At 40.9% G+C, this 19,235-nt stretch overlaps 2 pseudogenes; both read left to right on the top strand.

Moving 5' to 3' along the window:
- The first annotated feature begins 1,816 nt into the window (after window positions 1-1,816).
- LOC141628001 (protein FAR1-RELATED SEQUENCE 11-like) lies at window positions 1,817-6,299 on the top strand (annotated as a pseudogene).
- Window positions 6,300-7,122: 823 nt separating this feature from the next.
- Window positions 7,123-9,713, top strand: LOC141628000 (protein FAR1-RELATED SEQUENCE 11-like; annotated as a pseudogene).
- The last annotated feature ends 9,522 nt before the right edge of the window (window positions 9,714-19,235 follow it).

Below are 19,235 nucleotides of genomic sequence, written 5' to 3'. Positions count from 1 at the left end.
TGATGATTGATCTTCTTTTGTGGATTGAGTGCTATTGAGTGTTATGGAAGTAATGTTATGGAGTCAGTATTGAGAGCCTATGCTATAGTTGAGACGATATCGTGAGCCATGTTGTGGAAGGAAGAGTAGTTTGTGGAGTTGGTGTTAAGTGTCCATGTTTTATAGGTTGGGTTGGAACTTTGCGGTCGTGTTTCGTTTTGTTTGTTGTTTTGCTTTGACTCGGGATAATGATTTTTGTGGTGACTTGTATAGTTCCTTGGTGTTGTTATATGTGGTTGGTGTAGCCTTGTGGCGTAGTGTTGTGCTTTATTTTATAGTAGAGTGTGAACTTCGGGACGAAGTCCTTTTAAGGGGGAAGATTGTAACACTACGGATTTTCCTTGGTGACTACTCGACCGAGTAGAACCTACTCGGCCGAGTAGTGCTGAGGTTGTGTATTGTTTTGGTTCTGCCGAGGAACACTCGGCCGAGTAAAGTGAACACTCGACCGAGTATGGGACACTCGGCCGAGTATACACTTACTCGACCGAGTGTCCGGTTTGGCGAAGTGTTATTTCGACGGTTTGATTAGGGAGCGTTTAAGATTTATTTTATATCCGCGTCAGTTTTCAAAATATCATTTCTACTTCATCATTCTTACGTAACCCTAATCTCTCCCTAATTACTCCTTAATCACCCCTTTGCTTTGTTGATTGCGAAACCTTCGGAGTCCTTACGTACATTTCCTCATCCTCTTTTTGTTGGTAAGTGTTATTCTATGTTGTTTGTATTCGTTGGGGTTCTTGTGTGTTTACGGAATTGGGAAATATGGGGATTGTGCAATGTGTAATTGTGTGATATGATTATGTTATAGGAGAAGACTTCGTAGAGGAGCCTTTCTGAGTGTTCAAGTCCTTTCCCACTGTTGATTGCTAAGGTAGGGTTTCCCTACTCAGTTTACTGTCAATTGATTTGAGATTGTGCTTGTTGTAATTGTTGTTATTTGCTGATCATCGGAGTATGGGGATTGTTGTGACGATGTTGGTATGAGCGGATTGAGATGGTTGTGATGTCATGTGATTGTGATTGTGGTGGAGTCACTTGCGGGAGTGGCTTCACACCCTAGTTCGCCCTCCGTGGAACCCGCCACGGGAGGGGATGTGCACATTAAGGGACAGGGATTGTTAGTCGCTCGTTGATGAGCTGGACTAGGTGGGGATGGGTCTGCGGTCACCCATTGGCGGCGAGGATTACCTGTTGCGATGGGTAATCTGGCAGGGCTACACACTTCGGTGTGTAGTCGGATTCATCGTGTGAGATCGATGATCACCTGGTTGTATTGTTGTTGTCTTGTATTGATTGAGTAGTCGACCCCGTGTTGTTGTTTTGTAAAACTGCGGTGATCCATTCGGGGATGGTGAGCAGATTGTGACAGGTAATGCAGATGTTTAGCTATGGGACAGTCATGGGGAGTCACCACGTCAAGTCTAGCTTCCGTTGTTATGAGTTTAGATGTCTTGGATTTCATTTATATCGAGACCTTGTACGTTTATTTTGAGTTGGTCTGAGATAATGTAATCTTTAACTTATATACTTTGATAAATGTTGTTTGGAAATTGTAACTTTGATATACTAACCTCGGGAAACCGAGATGGTAACAGCCTTTCATGCTAGGGTAGTCCTTGGTAAGGTACCTTGGTATGAGGGGGTGTTACATCGACTGCCACATCAGTGTCGGCATGGAAATGAAATTGACGATCAGAATTCTATTGATTGTGAGGAATTGAGGTGCGATGGAATTAGTTAATTTGATTACATAATTAAATTGTTGATAATAATGTCGCACTACTTGTGCGTGGTGTCGGATCTCATCGCAGGTGAAGGAAAATCGGAATCTGGTGCTCGAGAATTAGGTATGTTTGGAATTTATGGTGCTCCGACTACTTTGTATTTCCATTGCCATCACCATCGTTTTCCGACGGCCACAAGAAGTGGTACATGCGAGAAGAAGAGAAAGAGTGGTGACGGAGACGGTGGTGGTAAGAGCGATCGAGGTATAGGTTTCTGATGAGATAAGTCGACGAAGCAAAGGACCAACGGTGGAAAGAGTGTGTCGGCGGTGGTTTTCGTGGTGGTTAGTGGTGGCAGGCACGTGATAAGTGGAGATGGGCAATTAAGGGGTACTCAAGATTTAAGAATTGTGTGAATGTTTGGCATAACTGTAGGAGTTAAGTTAATGATTTATTTTTGGATACCGATATGGAGCCACCCTGTGACACTGAATTTTAGTGGAGTCCATTTTAAAAATAATGCTCAAAAATAAAGTATTTGTCGTTTTGGGTCGGTTTTGAAAATAATTGTCGAAATGGTGTCCACGTAGACTCGGGATTGCGGAACCTGAAAATTGGGGTAAACACGCCATAAGGAATGTCGTGTTTATAGTTACCAAGAAGGCCAGTAGCGAAATAAACTAGAAAGCCAAACGCGCCACACGGAACGGCGGGTATACTTGAGGAGACACGCCATTAATAGTGGCGTGGCTCATGGATTAAAAATTTTCAACTGAAAACAGTACCGCGTACTGTAACATTTATGCCAATCAACCATGCTTCCTCCTTATCCTCCTTACCTCACACAACTTAAGCTGCTGCCGCTGATGGTGGTACGATATGACACGTTTTCGGCATTTCTGGGTTGTATGCGAGCAGGTGCAAGTGGTGGTTATCTGGTTTGTTGGAGATGCAGAGGTGGTTCGTTTCTCTAACTTCGTTTCGATGGTGTTGGACCGAGGTGAGCGACAGCGGGGTCGGGCTGGTTGTTGAATTGAACAGCTATGGTGATGCTAATTAACTCGATTCTGATTCCGACGGGATTGATTGAAGGTTGAATCTGGGCTAATCGTAAATCGTAATTGAGCAGCGGAGTGGGGTTTCGATTTTAAGTAGTGGAACAAGGGAGATCAGTGGCGGTGTTTGTGTGTGGTTCATTGGTTGTGGCTTAGTCCGAGCCATAATGACTCGATTGAAGCGAACCATGGTGGCTGGGGTGTGACGGAGATGATAATCCATTAATGTGGTGGGTGTTGAAGATGATTTGGTAATGGAGATGAGATGCTGATTTGGAGTGCGTGTGTTTATTTAGTAAGACCTGCCAGGAGAAGTGGCTTGTTTATTTAGTAAGACACGCCATTCGTGTTGGCGTGTTTCCTTACGTTTACTTCCCAATAAGTACACTTTTATAATAACTATAAACACGCTACTCCCTATGGCGTGTTTATCCCAATTTTCAGGTTCCGCAATCCCGAGTCTACGTGGACACCATTTCGACAATTATTTTCAAAACCGACCCAAAACGACAAATACTTTATTTTTGAGCATTATTTTAAAAATGGATTCATTTTAGTGTCACACTAATTAAATAAAAAGATAAAGGCAAATGTTAACGGGCGCCCGAGGGGCAATTGATAAAGTAGATAATTCCTTATACTTACAGTTAAAGTTCCTTAGAAATAGGCTTCAATTGACTGAAACTATCTGTTTCCTTGGAAATAGGAACTCATCCCACTAAATCTCATTGAGGAAACAACCGTATATGCATTTAGTTAGGTTATTTGCTAATAAAAGTACAATAATGTCCTTTAGAATAATATTATGCTGCTACTATATATATATTTAACAGTAGTCAATATTAGTTTGTTAACCCCAACTTATTCCACCCCAACCATTTTTTGTAGAGATAAATACTTTAATGTTAGATTAAGAAAAAGAAAATAATGTTTAATCTCAATAAATTACCAACATAGGAGCATGAAAATACATCAATTATTAATACGCTTATTAGCATCCAAACTTCGTCTGTAGAAGCCATTGCATTTGAGCCATTTGTTGGTTAATCGTTTTTAAGTGAAGAAGAAGCGTTTGTTCTATATAAAAATTATGCACAACATCACGGTTTTAGCATTCGTAAAGATGGTACACAAAACAAGGATGGTAAAATTGTGAGACAAGACTTCTTTTGTCATCGAGGTGGATGTGAACCATTAAAAGAAATCGATCCAAACAAGGAGCAATGAAATAGATTGTCTTCCAAATGTAAGTGTAATGCCCATATGCGCATTAAATGGCGTCGTTCTAACGATATTTTCCCTGAACAGTGGCATGTTACGACATTTGTAACTGTTCATAACCATGATTTGCTTTCTCCATCATACACTCGTTTTCTTCCCGTCAATCGTGTCATAACTTTCGAGGATGAGAAACGTATACTTCTTTTAAAAGAGGCAGGACTCGCGGTTCGTTAAATTATTCGTGTGATTAAACTAGAAAAAAATGTAAATCATGGGGATCTTCCGTTTCTTGAAAGAGATGTCCGTAATCACTTTTGCCGAGTCAAGAAAAAAGTTGCAGGAAATGATGTTATGAACTTGTTAGATTTCTTTAAAGCTTGCAAAGACAAAAATAACAACTTCAAGTATGTTCTTAAAGTTGATCATGAGAAAAAATTAGAGCACGTATTTTGGTGTCCTCCTCAATGTTTTGAATGGTATCAAAGATACGGAGACGTTATTATTTTTGATACAACTTATAAGATTAACATATACAACATGCCTTGTGGAATATTTGTTGGAGTCAATAATCATGGAAAGACGGTATTATTTGGATTTGCGCTTCTTCAAAATGAGACCACATCAGCCTTTACATGGTTAATGAAGGTACGTTTTTTTTTTCTATATTATTGTCATTTCCTACGCTTAAATTAACTAGTAATGTTATCCTTGAGTACTTCTATTCATTTAGCATTGTCAATGCTCAAGATTAATATTGTACGTGGTGTTAGATTGCTTTAATCAAGTATTGTCAATGCTCATGAATTATTGTTGTACGTGAATCCATTTCGTTTGATTTTAGGCTAATCTTTAATGTTTTCGTTACTTATTTTTACGATTAACAGATTGTCTCATATGCAGTTTTTAATGAAAGTCTTTTTTGTTGGTACGTAGACATTTTTAGCTGTAATGAAAAAGGCACCAAAAACAATAAAAACTGATCAAGATCCATGGATGACGGAAGCAATAGCCCAAGAGTTGCCATTTGCTAAACATTTTTTTTGCATATGGCGTATAACATACTAGTTTAGTGGGTGGTTTGCATCTATTCTCTGTCATGATTACCAAAACTGGTGCAAAGATTTCTATAAACTTTATAAATTGGAGGATATTGAAGAATTCGAGAGCCAATGGCCTCTTATAATCGCCAAATACAATTTGCAAGACAACAAGCACATAAAAGGATTAAATGAAATAAAACATTCTTGGGTGCCCGCTTATCTCCGAGGTTACTATTTTGGAGGAATGACGACCACCGGTAGATCAGAGTACATAAATGGTTTCATTAAGAGATTTGTTTCATCTAACTACACATTGACTGATCTCGCCAAACAGGTACATAACTAATACTATTTATATTTATTGGATATTTAATTTTCTTAATTATTATTTTGATTGAGTTTGATTGACTAATAACGTATTGTACCCTAAAATATTGATCTATATTTAATAGGTTAATGTTGTTGTTCAAGAAATCATGCAAAAACAGTTCCATGATAACATGTTAGCCATTTCTGGGGCGGATATACTGAGGGTTACAACACCATTAGAACGACAAGTTGCTCAAGTGCTCACTCCATTTTCTTTTCAAAAGTTTAAGGAGGAATATTTAAAGGCAAGTCATTATGTAATATTTAATGCAGACACCCATAACTTTGTTGTGAGTTATTATCAAGGTGAAAATGGTCGAAGTCGGAGAGTTTTTTGGGATGGAAAGATCGCAATGTGCAATTGTAAACAATTTGAGTTCCTTGGAATACTTTTTCGTCACATATTACGAGTTTTTATTCAAACCAACTGCCATAACATTCCCTCGATTTACTTGCCTATTCGCTGGCAACTTGAAGATCATCAGAATACATGTCATATGGCCGACATTTTGGATATGGGAAGTACTAATGTCGAAGAATGTCGCTCGACTGATGATGTTTTTGAAAGCCTTGGGGGAACGAATACCGTGGACGGTGAGAATATTTCATGTCCCCGAAAATCACAAACTCAGGGTCGTCCAAAGAACAAGCGACTAAAAAGTGGAAAAGAGACCGCAAAACAGATAAGACGTTGTTCAATATGTCGTAATCCTGGTCATTACGAAAATAATTGTCCTACAAACAAGGAAAACAATGTCGATCCCGTCGGTACATTAAAAAAGCAGAATAAGAAAGTTGTGTCAAATGACAAAGACTTGAACCCCATATTTTCATTGAAGTATTAGATGCTAGGGTGTGGTTTTATTATTGTTACGAACTTTTTTTAAGTTTATTTTTTGTAATGTTTTTTTTTTTTTTTGCAAAGAATAATTATATTTGCCTTTGATTTATTATTTTGTTTAAATTTTGAGGGTAGTACATCAACATGGTGTATAAAGTGAAAATAATGAATGACAACAAATAAAAATCAGTACCATAACAAACACGTTAAAGGGTAACTTTAGTTTAGGTAGTACAAAATACTCAAAGCAAAAAAAAAAAAAAGAACACAACAGTCAGATATACGGATTAATACATATCATTAATAAAGGGCAGACATGTAAATTTAACAGCCAAAGAATTCCACCGAAACATGAAATTGCTTGTTGGTAGGTTTAGTGAAAATTTCCTAATTTATAGGCAACAGTATAGTTGGATTCTATTATTTAATTATAAATATAAAAGATTATCTACATTATCAAGCACCCCGGGGGCGCTTGTTAACGGGGTCGAAATGTTAACGGGCGCCCGAGGGGCAATTGATAAAGTAGATAATTCCTTATACTTACAGTTAAAGTTCCTTAGAAATAGGCTTCAATTGACTGAAACTATCTGTTTCCTTGGAAATAGGAACTCATCCCACTAAATCTCATTGAGGAAACAACCGTATATGGATTTAGTTAGGTTATTTGCTAATAAAAGTACAATAATGTCCTTTAGAATAATATTATGCTGCTATTATATATATTTAACAGTAGTCTATATTAGTTTGCTAACCCCAACTTATTCCACCCCAACCATTTTTTGTAGAGATAAATACTTTAATGTTAGATTAAGAAAAAGAAAATAATGTTTAATCTCAATAAATTACCAACAGAGGAGCATCAAAATACATCAATTATTAATACGCTTATTAGCATCCAAACTTCGTCTGTAGAAGCCATTGCATTCGAGCCATTTGTTGGTCAATCGTTTTTAAGTGAAGAAGAAGCGTTTGTTTTATATAAAAATTATGCACGACATCACGGTTTTAGCATTCGTAAAGATCGTACACAAAACAAGGATGGTAAAATTGTGAGACAAGACTTCTTTTGTCATCGAGGTGGATGTCAACCATTAAAAGAAATCGATCCAAACAAGGATCAAAAAAATAGATTGTCTTCCAAATGTATGTGTAATGCTCATATGCGCATTAAATGGCGTCGTTCTAACGATATTTTTCCTGAACAGTCGCATGTTACGACATTTATAACTGTTCATAACCATGATTTGCTTTCTCCATCATACACTCGTTTTCTTCCCGTCAATCGTGTCATAACTTTCGAGGATGAGAAACGTATACTTCTTTTAAAAGAGGCATGACTCGCGGTTCGTCAAATTATTCGTGTGATTAAACTAGGAAAAAATGTAAATCATGGGGATCTTCCGTTTCTTGAAAGAGACGTCCGTAATCTCTTTTGCCGAGTCAAGAAAAAAGTTGCAGGAAATGATGTTATGAACTTGTTAGATTTCTTTAAAGCTTGCAAAGACAAAAATAACAACTTCAAGTATGTTCTTAAAGTTGATCATGAGAAAAAATTAGAGCACGTATTTTGGTGTCCTCCTCAATGTTTTGAATGGTATCAAAGATACGGAGACGGTATTATTTTTGATACAACTTAGAAGATTAACATATATAACATGTCTTGTGGAATATTTGTTGGAGTCAATAATCATGGAAAGACGGTATTATTTGGATTTGCGCTTCTTCAAAATGAGACCACATCAGCCTTTACATGGTTAATGAAGGTACGTTTTTTTTTTCTACATTATTGTCATTTCCTACGCTTAAATTAACTAGTAATGTTATTCTTGAGTACTTCTATTCATTTAGCATTGTCAATGCTAAAGATTAATATTGTACGTGGTGTTAGATTGCTTTAATCAAGTATTGTCAATGCTCATGAATTATTGTTGTACGTGAATCCATTTCGTTTGATTTTAGGCTAATCTTTAATGTTTTCGTTACTTATTTTTACGATTAACAGATTGTCTCCTATGCAGTTTTTAATGAAAGTCTTTTTTGTTGGTACGTAGACATTTTTAGCTGTAATGAAAAAGGCACCAAAAACAATAATAACTTATCAAGATCCATGGATGACGGAAGCAATAGCCCAAGAGTTGCCATTTACTAAACATTTTTTTTGCATATGGCGTATAACATACAAGTATAGTGGGTGGTTTGCATCTATTCTCTGTCATGATTACCAAAACTGGTGCAAAGATTTCTATAAACTTTATAAATTGGAGGATATTGAAGAATTCGAGAGCCAATGGCCTCTTATAATCGCCAAATACAATTTGCAAGACAACAAGCACATAAAAGGATTATATGAAATAAAACATTCTTGGGTGCCCGCTTATCTCCGAGGTTACTATTTTGAAGGAATGACGACCACCGGTAGATCAGAGTACATAAATGGTTTCATTAAGAGATTTGTTTCATCTAGCTACACATTGACTGATCTCGCCAAACAGGTACATAACTAATACTATTTATACTTATTGGATATTTAATTTTATTCATTATTATTTTGATTGAGTTCGATTGACTAATAACGTATTGTACCCCTAAAATATTGATCTATATTTAACAGGTTGATGTTGTTGTTCAAGAAATCATGCAAAAACAGTTCCATGATAACATGTTAGCCATTTCTAGGGCGGATATACTGAGGGTTACAACACCATTGGAACGACAAGTTGCTCAAGTGCTCACTCCATTTTCTTTTCAAAAGTTTAAGGAGGAATATCAAAAGGCAAGTCATTATGTAATATTTAATGCAGACACCCATAACTTTGTTGTGAGTTATTATCAAGGTGAAAATGGTCGAAGTCGGAGAGTTTTTTAGGATGGAAAGATCGCAATGTGCAATTGTAAACAATTTGAGTTCCTTGGAATACTTTTTCGTCACATATTACGAGTTTTTATTCAAACCGACTGCCATAACATTCCCTCGATTTACTTGCCTATTCGTTGGCAACTTGAAGATCATCAGAATACATGTCATATGGCCGACATTTTGGATATGGGAAATACTAATCTCGAAGAATGTCGCTCGACTGATGATGTTTTTGAAAGCCTTGGGGGAACAAATACCGTGGACGGTGAGAATATTTCATGTCCCCGAAAATCCAAAACTAAGGGTCGTCCAAAGAACAAGCGACTAAAAAGTGGAAAAGAGACCGCAAAACAGATAAGACGTTGTTCTATATGTTGTAATCCTGGTCATTACGGAAATAATTGTCCTATAAACAAGGAAAATAATGTCGATCCCGTCGATACATTAAAAAAGCAGAAGAAGAAAGTTGCGTCAAATGACAAAGACTTGAACCCCATATTTTCATTGAAGTATTGGATGCTAGGGTGTGGTTTTATTATTGTTACGAACATTTTTTAAGTTTATTTTTTGTAATGTTATTTTTTTTTTTTTGCAAAGAATAATTATATTTGCCTTTGATTTATTATTTTGTTTAAATTTTGAGGGTAGTACATCAACATGGTGTATAAAGTGAAAATAATGAGTGACAACAAATAAAAATCAATACCATAACAAACACGTTAAAGGGTAACTTTATTTTAGGTAGTACAAAATACTCAAAAAAAAAAAAAAGAACACAACAGTCAGATATACGGATTAATACATATCATTAATAAAGGGCAGCCACCGAAACATGAAATTGCTTGTTGGTAGGTTTAGTGAAATTTTCCTAATTTATAGGCAACAGTATAGTTGGATTCTATTATTTAATTATAAATTATAAAAGATTATCTACATTATTAAGCACCCTGGGGCGCTTGTTAACGGGATCGAAAGATAAAATACCAAAATAACAAATTTGTTTTCGATTTTGCGCTAAACACTTAAGGGTAAAGACGTAAAATGTGTGTTAATGAATTAATTAATCGAAAAGATATTATGTATTAATAGTTTCACTATACATGGTCGCTACTACTATACTACATGCTAATCATAGATTATCAGAAAGAATGAAATTCTTTCATTCATTGATTAGAAAAATTAATTGATGTTTGTTAATAAACCTAAATTTTAATTTCAAAATGCAACGGCACTACGGTTTTCTTGATCTAACCAATCAATCAGAAGCGTTTATTAACATAAATATCAAGCATATAAAGAACTACATAAAAATTAGCAACCAAAAGATTAATGTTCAACCTCTGCACTCGTGATTTTCGTTAATAAATTCTCGAGAAGTTCACCATTTCCACTAATGCTTATCATTAACAGGTATCAATTTGATTTTTTTGACGTTGAACACTCTTCAATGGAGTTGTGCATTTTGTTTTCCCATCTCAATGTTTTGTGGGGAAAAATTAGCAAACGATGTTAACTGATAAGAGTTGACTAGCTAATTGAATTTTTGATGTGTTATTAATTGTTTTAGTTAATCCCCAAATTACCCTTTATGTAAATTAGTTTGAAATTCGAAAATGCAAGGTGGGAAATAAAATTTTATCAACGAATTTAACGATTATATTCTCGGTGGCACTGAATTTTAGTACCACCGGGTGACGCTATGTTATTTTCCTAGATTTTTGTTCTAACTGTTCTCATCGAGTGATCATTCTCACCAGATCTCGACTCTCTCTCTCTCATATATATATATATATATATATATATATATATATATATATATATATATATATATATATATATATATATATATATATATAGATTTAGGATCCTATGAGAACCATCTTCATATGAGAACCATGAGAACCTCGTGTCCGTAACTTTTGTACTAAAGATTCGAACCTCAATACCAAAAATTTAGAATTTTTGTACCAAAGGTTCAAGTGGATTGAGTTAGTTACCTTTCATCTTTATTGCTAACACACCTATCGTAAACACAAAAACAAAAATGTAAATCATATTAAAAAAATGTTCTTCTAAAATATAAAGAACGTTGAACTTGAAAATGGATAAAAGTTGTTCATGATAGTACAGTAAGTGTACCGCACTACCGCCCTCGACAATTAAACATGAATTTTGGTTGACTTTTTTTTATTTTTTCTAAATTATGCTACACTATTTATTTGCCTTTGGAAAATATAACTTTTCCCAACACTTGTTCAAACAGTGGACTAAACTGGACTAGCTTTCGGAAATAAGATAAATAACATAAAGAATAATTCAATTTATGATCATTTTCTCGATATCATCGTATGTCCTAATGATGTCTTGCAACCTTGTACATCTTCTCAAATATATTAAACACACAACTTCCATTTCATGAAGCATAATTTATATAGACAATCAATTACATTTTACATCATCGTAAAACTCGTGTTGATGGACTTAACAAACGCACGAGTGGCGACCCCTAAATTATATGTCTTGTGTCCCAAGTATTACCAACGACCTCATTGAAGTATTTCCATCGATTCGTTTCCGTTACGATCGATTTCAAGAGAAAAAGAAAGGAGGACCGAATCACAATTCTCATGACAAGTGTTCTCAATTGCGTCGCGTCTCGAACTCGAACCTTTGGTACAAAACTTATGAATCTTTAGTATAAAGGTTCTGAACCTTTAGTACAAAGGTTCCGAACCCAAGTTCTCACGGTTCTCATGGGAAAGGGGTTCTCATAGGATCTTAACCCTATATATATATATATATATATATATATATATATATATATATATATATATATATATATATATATATATATATATATATATATATATATATATATATATATATATATATATATATATATATATATATATATATATATATATATGGTGAGTTTGGTTCTTATGCTGAGTTGGTGCTCATTAATCTAGTCCATTAGATGAACAAAAATAAAAGGGTGAGATTAAATCTCATAATATTAAATAAAAAAATGGGTTTTTCTCATCTGTGCCCCTGAAGTTTTCACTTTTCCCAACTGTACCCCTGGGTATTGCATAATACTAATTGTGCCCTTAAACATTATTAGTTATTTCCATCCGTGACTAAAGTAGCCAAAACCGTCAATTTTGGTCGTTAAGTGCCAACATGTCACGCATGGGTACCAACATGAAAGCTTACATGACATTATATTGACGTTTTTTCTTCTTTATCGACTTTTAATTATTTGTAATGACCAAACTTCCTTTATTATTTATATATATGTAGATACTGAAATAGTACTTTTAAACTGTATCGTACATCTATATACGATGTTGTATCATTTTCTCTGTTGGCTTTTTAACTGGATTTACCTCGCCATTCGTCCAATTAGATGTTGTGGTTAGTCATTCATAAGACCTCGTTTATTTGCCTCTCTTCGATCTGGCATGTTTGATATGTATTCCCATTGCCCACCACTTGTGTTGTTCAACAAAATAAAGAATGAAGAAAAAGAATAATTATTGCTTCTTTTTATCATTTCTTTTATTCTTACGATGTATGCTCATCACCTTTTCCGTTCTCCATGCTTATTTGATTTCTAGGTGTTCCGGGTGTAATTCCGGAGCAGTTATTTGTTACCACCCGTGCTTGTAGAATGACGTCCTTGATTGAATCCTCCTTTCGGTCTCCTGAAACAGCGAACAAACTGAGGGCTCGGCTTTGGACCGAGCGAACTCACTCCGACGCTCAAGTCAGTGAACTTAGAGAGATAAGTTGTTGTTACTTGGCGAAGTATATATATTGTAGAGAGATAAGGAAGATAATACCAGATGAATAGTGATTCTTAGGTTAAATTGTGGATCCTTTCCTCAATGAGAGTTGAGGAGTATTTATAGACTTTCACCTTTTGTCACGTAGTGGCCAAGTGGCCAAGTGGCTAGCAGGTGGAAAGACTGATCTACCCTCGGCCGAGGGACCCATGGCAGGCCGGCGGGCCCTGTTGACTCGCCGCCGAGGGATCTTGGATATGAGTTCGCGGATGTGTGCCCCGGCTAGCTAGTTGCCCCGGTCGGGACCCAAGAGACAGGCCGACGGGCTGCGTCGGTTAGGCTGTCTAAGTCGTTGACTTGCTCGTGGATATCTTTGACCTTGCTCAATATGTTGACGGTCGGCCGGGTGCGAATATGCCCCATCAATTTGCCCCAGCCGTAGTCTATGCCGTGGTATGGGCTCCGATGTGTGTTGAGCGATATTCTCGCGTAAGACAAAATTTTTTCCGCCCGGCTTCTTCTTCCTCGGCGTGGCTCGCTTAGGCCGTACCATATCCCCCCCTCCACATGGATGTGTAATGGACATCAGATGTGGAAAAGAAAGTGGTCTTTGGCCGAGACCGAGGTTGTGAGCGCGTGTGCTTTTGATTGCCTCCACCGGTGCCGACAAGCTTGGTTGATCATGTGGCCGGCGGAGAACAGATACTTAGGAGTTTGTTGAGGAAGATGAATGGGCAGAGAGATTTGAAGGGGCGTGTTGAAGACGCTTGGTCACTGTTGCATTGATTGACGTTCAATCGTTGCAAGCGATTGACATTCCGTGGTTGCATGTCCGACACGTGTCTGTTGCCGATTGGCCGACGTTTCATGGGTCAGTGCCCTGATTGGTCCTTCTTCATGGGCCTTCCCCTATAAATAGGGCGAGTTAGTCCCCGAAATTGGGCACCGATTTCATTTTCTCTAAAATTTTCTTCTCTCTAAACTTTCAAGGGCTTCTTTCTCTTCTAGTCTTGTAGTCGTTACTTCGGCTAGCACTTTTCTTCAAGGTAAACAACCAAATTTTTCTCTTTTTAACTTGTAAGTTTTGTTGTAAACATGTCTTTTGCTGGTGCCGGACCTAGTAAACGCGCCGGGGTTCCCCGTCGCGTCTTGATGAGGAGGAGATACTAGACGCCATCCCGATAAGGTCTGGGGGCCCTAGGTCTCCGTCTCCCGAAGTCGATCCAAAAGCTTTGGAGGGTTGGGAGGATGATGATGTTGATGATGACTTTGATGATGACGGTGAGGAAAGGATTCCTTCTGGTGAAGAGAGGCCGCATATCCTGGATCACGGCGAGGCCTGCATGACTGGTCCTGACCGTGCCTGGACCGATAAATTCGCCAGTTGTTCCGGCGGAACTCTTTTCGAGGGTCATTTCTCCTTCGGTGAGGGGTACAAAATTGTTATCCATGGGGAGGGTCAGGCGGTCTTTTGCCCTCCTCCGGGTCATATCGGCGTATATATCAGGCACCTGGAGTATGGGCTCCGGTTTCCTTTGAATAAATACGTCACGGCCATCATCAAAGCTATGAACGTCGCCGTGGCTCAACTGCATCCGTTGGCCATTAGGACGATAGTTGGCTTCGTGTGGCTCTGTCTTTTTAAGGGGTATGTACCTACAGTTAACTTATTCTGCCGGCTTCATCATCTTCGGGCATCGACCCCCGGTAAAGTGGGGTGGTACAGCGTGCAGATGGAGCCGGGTGTCCTCTCCGTTGATAAGCTTTCTTCCTGCAAGGACTGGAAGGGGCGATGGGTGTATGTCGAAGTGCCGGATGACTATCTTCTGCCCCGGTCCTTCCAGCACCAAGTCAACTTGCGGTGCGAGAGGAAGAGGGAGCGTGAAAAATGGGTCTCCCAGAGTAAGCTCAAGATGGATGCCAGTAGGGTTCCTCTTGGTGCGGATGAGGAGCGGGCGATGCAGCTGTTTGATGCTGAGAAGGGATGGGTGCCCCCGACTCAGATTATTCTTCAGGATGAGCTGCTTTGCCGCGTCGGCCTCATACCGGCCCTCAACCAGGGTGAGTAGAGTCGGTGTGAGGCCCATCTTTGCCTGTTACGCTCCTGTTTTTAGAGCTTTGTTTTACTTCTTTTATGTAACTCTTGTCTGGTTTCTTGCAGACCGGTTTGGCCAGGATCTGTCTGAGAGGACCTTGAAGAGGTTAGGGCTTGATAAGGACGGGAACGTCGTTGAGCGGCACCCTCAGGCTGACGCGCGTGATCGTAGACTGGCTCCCAACGAACTTATGGATAAGCGGTGAAGGCACCGGATCCGCGGTGGCTCAAGCACGGGTTCTCGGGGCGTGCAAGAGAAAACCAAAGGCGCGCCAGGTCGGCGACGGCGTCAATCCCAACTCCCTCTTCAACCCCAACGGTCCAGAAGGAGCATGTGGAGGTCATCGATGTCTCCGAGGAGGTGGTGACCGTTGCGGAGGGCCCTCCTCCTCCAAAGAAGAGAAAAGAGCCACTGCCGGCTTCTACCGTTGCCGGGGAAAAGAATGATTCACCCGGTCCTCCATCTAAGAGTGTCCAGACTGGTACGGACCTAACCTGTGGTTCAGACTTAGCTGGTTCATTATGCATTCCCGATGACAGACTCTCTAATGTGTCAATGAATGTTGACATGGATGCGCTGTGTGAATTTTTTGTAGATCCGCCGTCGGCAGCCGTCGTTCTTTCTGAACGGCAATTAGAGAAGCAGCCTGAGAAGGCGGGTGATAGAAATGTCACCGTTGACTCCTTACTCCAGAAGGTTTCCCCCGCCGAGCTTGTGGCAGAGGGTACAAGAATATACAAGAGGTTGGCGAAGTGGACTCAACTAGCCGGCTCCCACATTATGGAGCAAGAAAAGGTCATGGCAAAAGCTGGGCCATTGATCGAACGGCTTAAGCTTGATCTTTCCGCTGCAAAGGGAGAAGCCGGGAAGGCTAAGCTTGACCTCCTTGCTGCTCGGAAGCGTGTGGAGGAAGCTGAGAAGCCGCTATTGGCCGAGAGGGCCAAAGTTGAGGTCGCGATGCCACCGCCAAGTTCTTTGGAGGAGCGGGACAGGTATAAGGGCGGCTACGACGCCGTTGTTGCCAAGAGGGAAGAATGGAGGGAAATGTATTTGGCTCAGTCGGAGGCGCATAGGGACACTAGGGCTATCCTTGCCCAAAAGGAGAAAGATATTGAGATGCTTCAAACTGAGATCATCCCTAACATGTGCGCTCAATTCCGGGATCAGGCTGAGGAAGCGACCAGGGAGGCAATCAAGAAGCTCATTCCTGAAGGCTCCTTCCCGTGGGAAAAATTTGAACAGCTTCTGGATGAGATGGCCGATGCCGCGGATAAAGCGGCTGCGGAAAAGGCGGAGGCGGCGAAGGCGGCTCAGATAGCCGAGGTCAAGGCGACCTACGATGCAAAGGTGAAAGAGGCCGAAGAGGAGGCTGAGAGGCTAAAGGCACGTGAAAATGACGAGCCCTCCTCTGGGCCGGCCCCCGAAGATGATGCTGCTGATGATGATGCTGTTGCTGCCGATGGAGGGCAACAACTAGCATAGGGAGACAAGCGGTCGTCACCGACTCACCCAAGCATCTCGGATAGTCAGTAGTTCGGGGGCTAACTATTGAGCCTTTCCTCCCCGCCATCTTTGGCGCTTCAAATGATCATGTCTCGTAACCTTTTGCTTTTCTTTTCCTTATTTTTGTAAAACTTTGGTAGGTTGCGTTTTGGCTTATCCCTATGGGGACGCCGCCCGTATTCTCCTCACTTATAACCTGTTATCATTTTTAATAAAATTTTGCTTGTTTTGCCTCTGGCTTGGCCGAGGTCTTTTCTTGTCTTCTTGCGTTATTAATTGAGCGCTTTTTCATTTTTACCTTCGGCTTAGCCGAGGCAACTAGAATGCGTATCTCAACTGCGTTTAACGTCTTTTTCTTGAACATGTTTGCGTGTTGGTCGCTTCCTCTTTCACTCTCGGTCTAGCCGAGGCGTCGGATTTGCGCTTCCCAACCGCCGTTGTGAACATGTTAGCGTATCGACCGTTGTGTCCTCCGCCAGCCTTCGGTGGGCCGAGGCGACTAGAGGTTACGCGACAACGTACATTGGCGTATCGACCGTTGTGTCCCCCCGCCAGGCCTTCGGTTGACCGAGGCGACTAGGGGTTACGGCGCGACAGCGTTCTTTGGCGTATCGACCGTTGTGTCCCCGCCAGCCTTCGGTGGGCCGAGGCGACTAGGGGTTACGGTGCGACAGCGTTCTTTGGCGTATCGATCGTTGTGTCCCCCCGCCAGGCCTTCGGTGGGCCGAGGTGACTAGGGGTTACGGCGCGACAGCGCTCTTGGGGTGATTTGCCGGCTTGGGCCGTGGCGTCTACCTCGATATGATCATGCGGAGGGGATAAACACTTTGATGGAAAAATTGGGTGATTCTTCATTAGATGTAAACATGCGTTGGGGTGCCAACAATTGTTTTGGACACCTCCGCCGCTACACAAAGTATTTCCTGAGATTGTCAGTGTTCCAATGGCTCATCAGAGGCACACCCTCCATGTCGGTCAGCCGGTATGTACCCGGTCTCATTTCTTCAACCACTTTGTAGGGACCCTCCCGATTGGCCGTTAGTTTACCATGAATGTTTCCTTTGTTGGTGGCGGCCGACTTTCTTAGGACTAGATCCCCTACTTTCAAGTCCCTTTTGTGGACTCTTCGATTTGTAAGCTCTTCTCATTCGGTTTTGGTATCGCCAAGTTGAGGCGTGCTGTATCTCGGCTTTCTTCGACCAGGTCTAGGGAGGTTCTAAAGCCTTCCTCATTTTCAACCGGGTTAAAGGTGGCCGTTCTGAATGTCGGCACCGTTGCTTCAATTGGCAGGATCGCCGGACCGAGACTAAGTGGAACAATTTGCACCCCGTTGCTTCTTTCTCCGTGGTTCGCAGGGACCACAGGACGCCGGGTAGTTCATCGGCCCATCTTCCCTTTAGGTCGTCAACTGTCTTCTTCAAACCATTGAGGATTGTTTTATTGGCTACCTCCTTTGTCCATTGCTGTGGGTGACAGACGGAGGAGTATGCAAATTTGATACCAAGTTCCTCCGGCCAAACTCATTATTGTGTCACTCCAAAACTCTCGGCCGTGGTCGAATACCATGACTTGGGGTAACCCAAAACGAGTTATGACATTTTCCCATTACCTTTTTCTTACTACGCGTCGTCTTTGCGTGTATCTGCTTCTGCCTTCAACCCATTTGGTGAAGTAGTCAACGGCGACAATCAAGAACTTTCTTCCACCGGATGCCGTTGGAAATGGCCCTAGTAGATCAATCCCCATCGTGCGAAAGGAAGGGGATTAAGTACCGGCTGCAGGTCTCGGGATGGCGCATGTATCACCGGAGCATGCATTTGTGATTGTTGCACTTTTTGGTTTTGGCCGGAATCGCAAGCATGGTGGGCAGAAGTAGCCGGCTCGGAGAGCTTTGTGGGCTAGTGTTCTTGCCCCCATGTGATGGCCGCAGATGCCTTCGTGAATTTCTCATCAAGATTAGCTCGCGTCGGCTGGACCGACGCACTTCAATAGTGGCCTCGTCATGGACCTCCTGTACAATTCCCCTTCAAACACCAAGTACCTTCTTTGCGATCCTCTTTATCTTCTCGCGAGAGACTGCGGTCCTCCGGTAGTTCATTTGTCAATTTGTATTTCATTATCGGAGTCATCTACGTCGTCTCGGTCTCTATGTTACCCACCATGCCGACGGCCTCAGTAATGCTCTTGGCATTCCCGATATCCACCAAAGACGGTTGGTGACATTCTTGATGGTTGAACAGCGAGCTTTGAGAGAGCGTCGGCTCGGTTGTTCTCGACACTGGAATGCATTGTATCCGAAAAGATTTCAACTTTGAGGTGTCGACTTTTACCCTTTCCAGGTATCTTACCATTCCGTCGTCTCGAGTCTCGTACTCTCCTCGGATTTGATTAGCCACTAAAAGTGAATCTGTTTTCAAAATGATGTGCTCCGCCCCGGCAGCCCTAGCTAGCTCGACTCCGGTTATCACCGCCTCGTATTCGGATTCGTTGTTTGAGGCCGAGAAGGTAAATTTCAAGGCGATCGAAACTCGTCCCGTTTGGGCTGATGATAAGTATGTCGGCTCCCGAGCCGTTCGTCGTCGAGGACCCGTCGGTGTATACCTCCCATACTCCGGGGTTTTGCTCTTCTTAGTATGTGCACTCGGCCAGAAATCTACCGTCTGTCCCTTTATCGAGGGCCTCGGCTTGCATCT

The sequence above is a fragment of the Silene latifolia genome, chromosome Y, assembly GCF_048544455.1.
Source record: "Silene latifolia isolate original U9 population chromosome Y, ASM4854445v1, whole genome shotgun sequence".
In the NCBI taxonomy this organism is placed as follows: domain Eukaryota; kingdom Viridiplantae; phylum Streptophyta; class Magnoliopsida; order Caryophyllales; family Caryophyllaceae; genus Silene; species Silene latifolia.
Note: the sequence above shows the minus strand (reverse complement) of the source record. Positions and strands in the feature narration are given on the sequence as shown.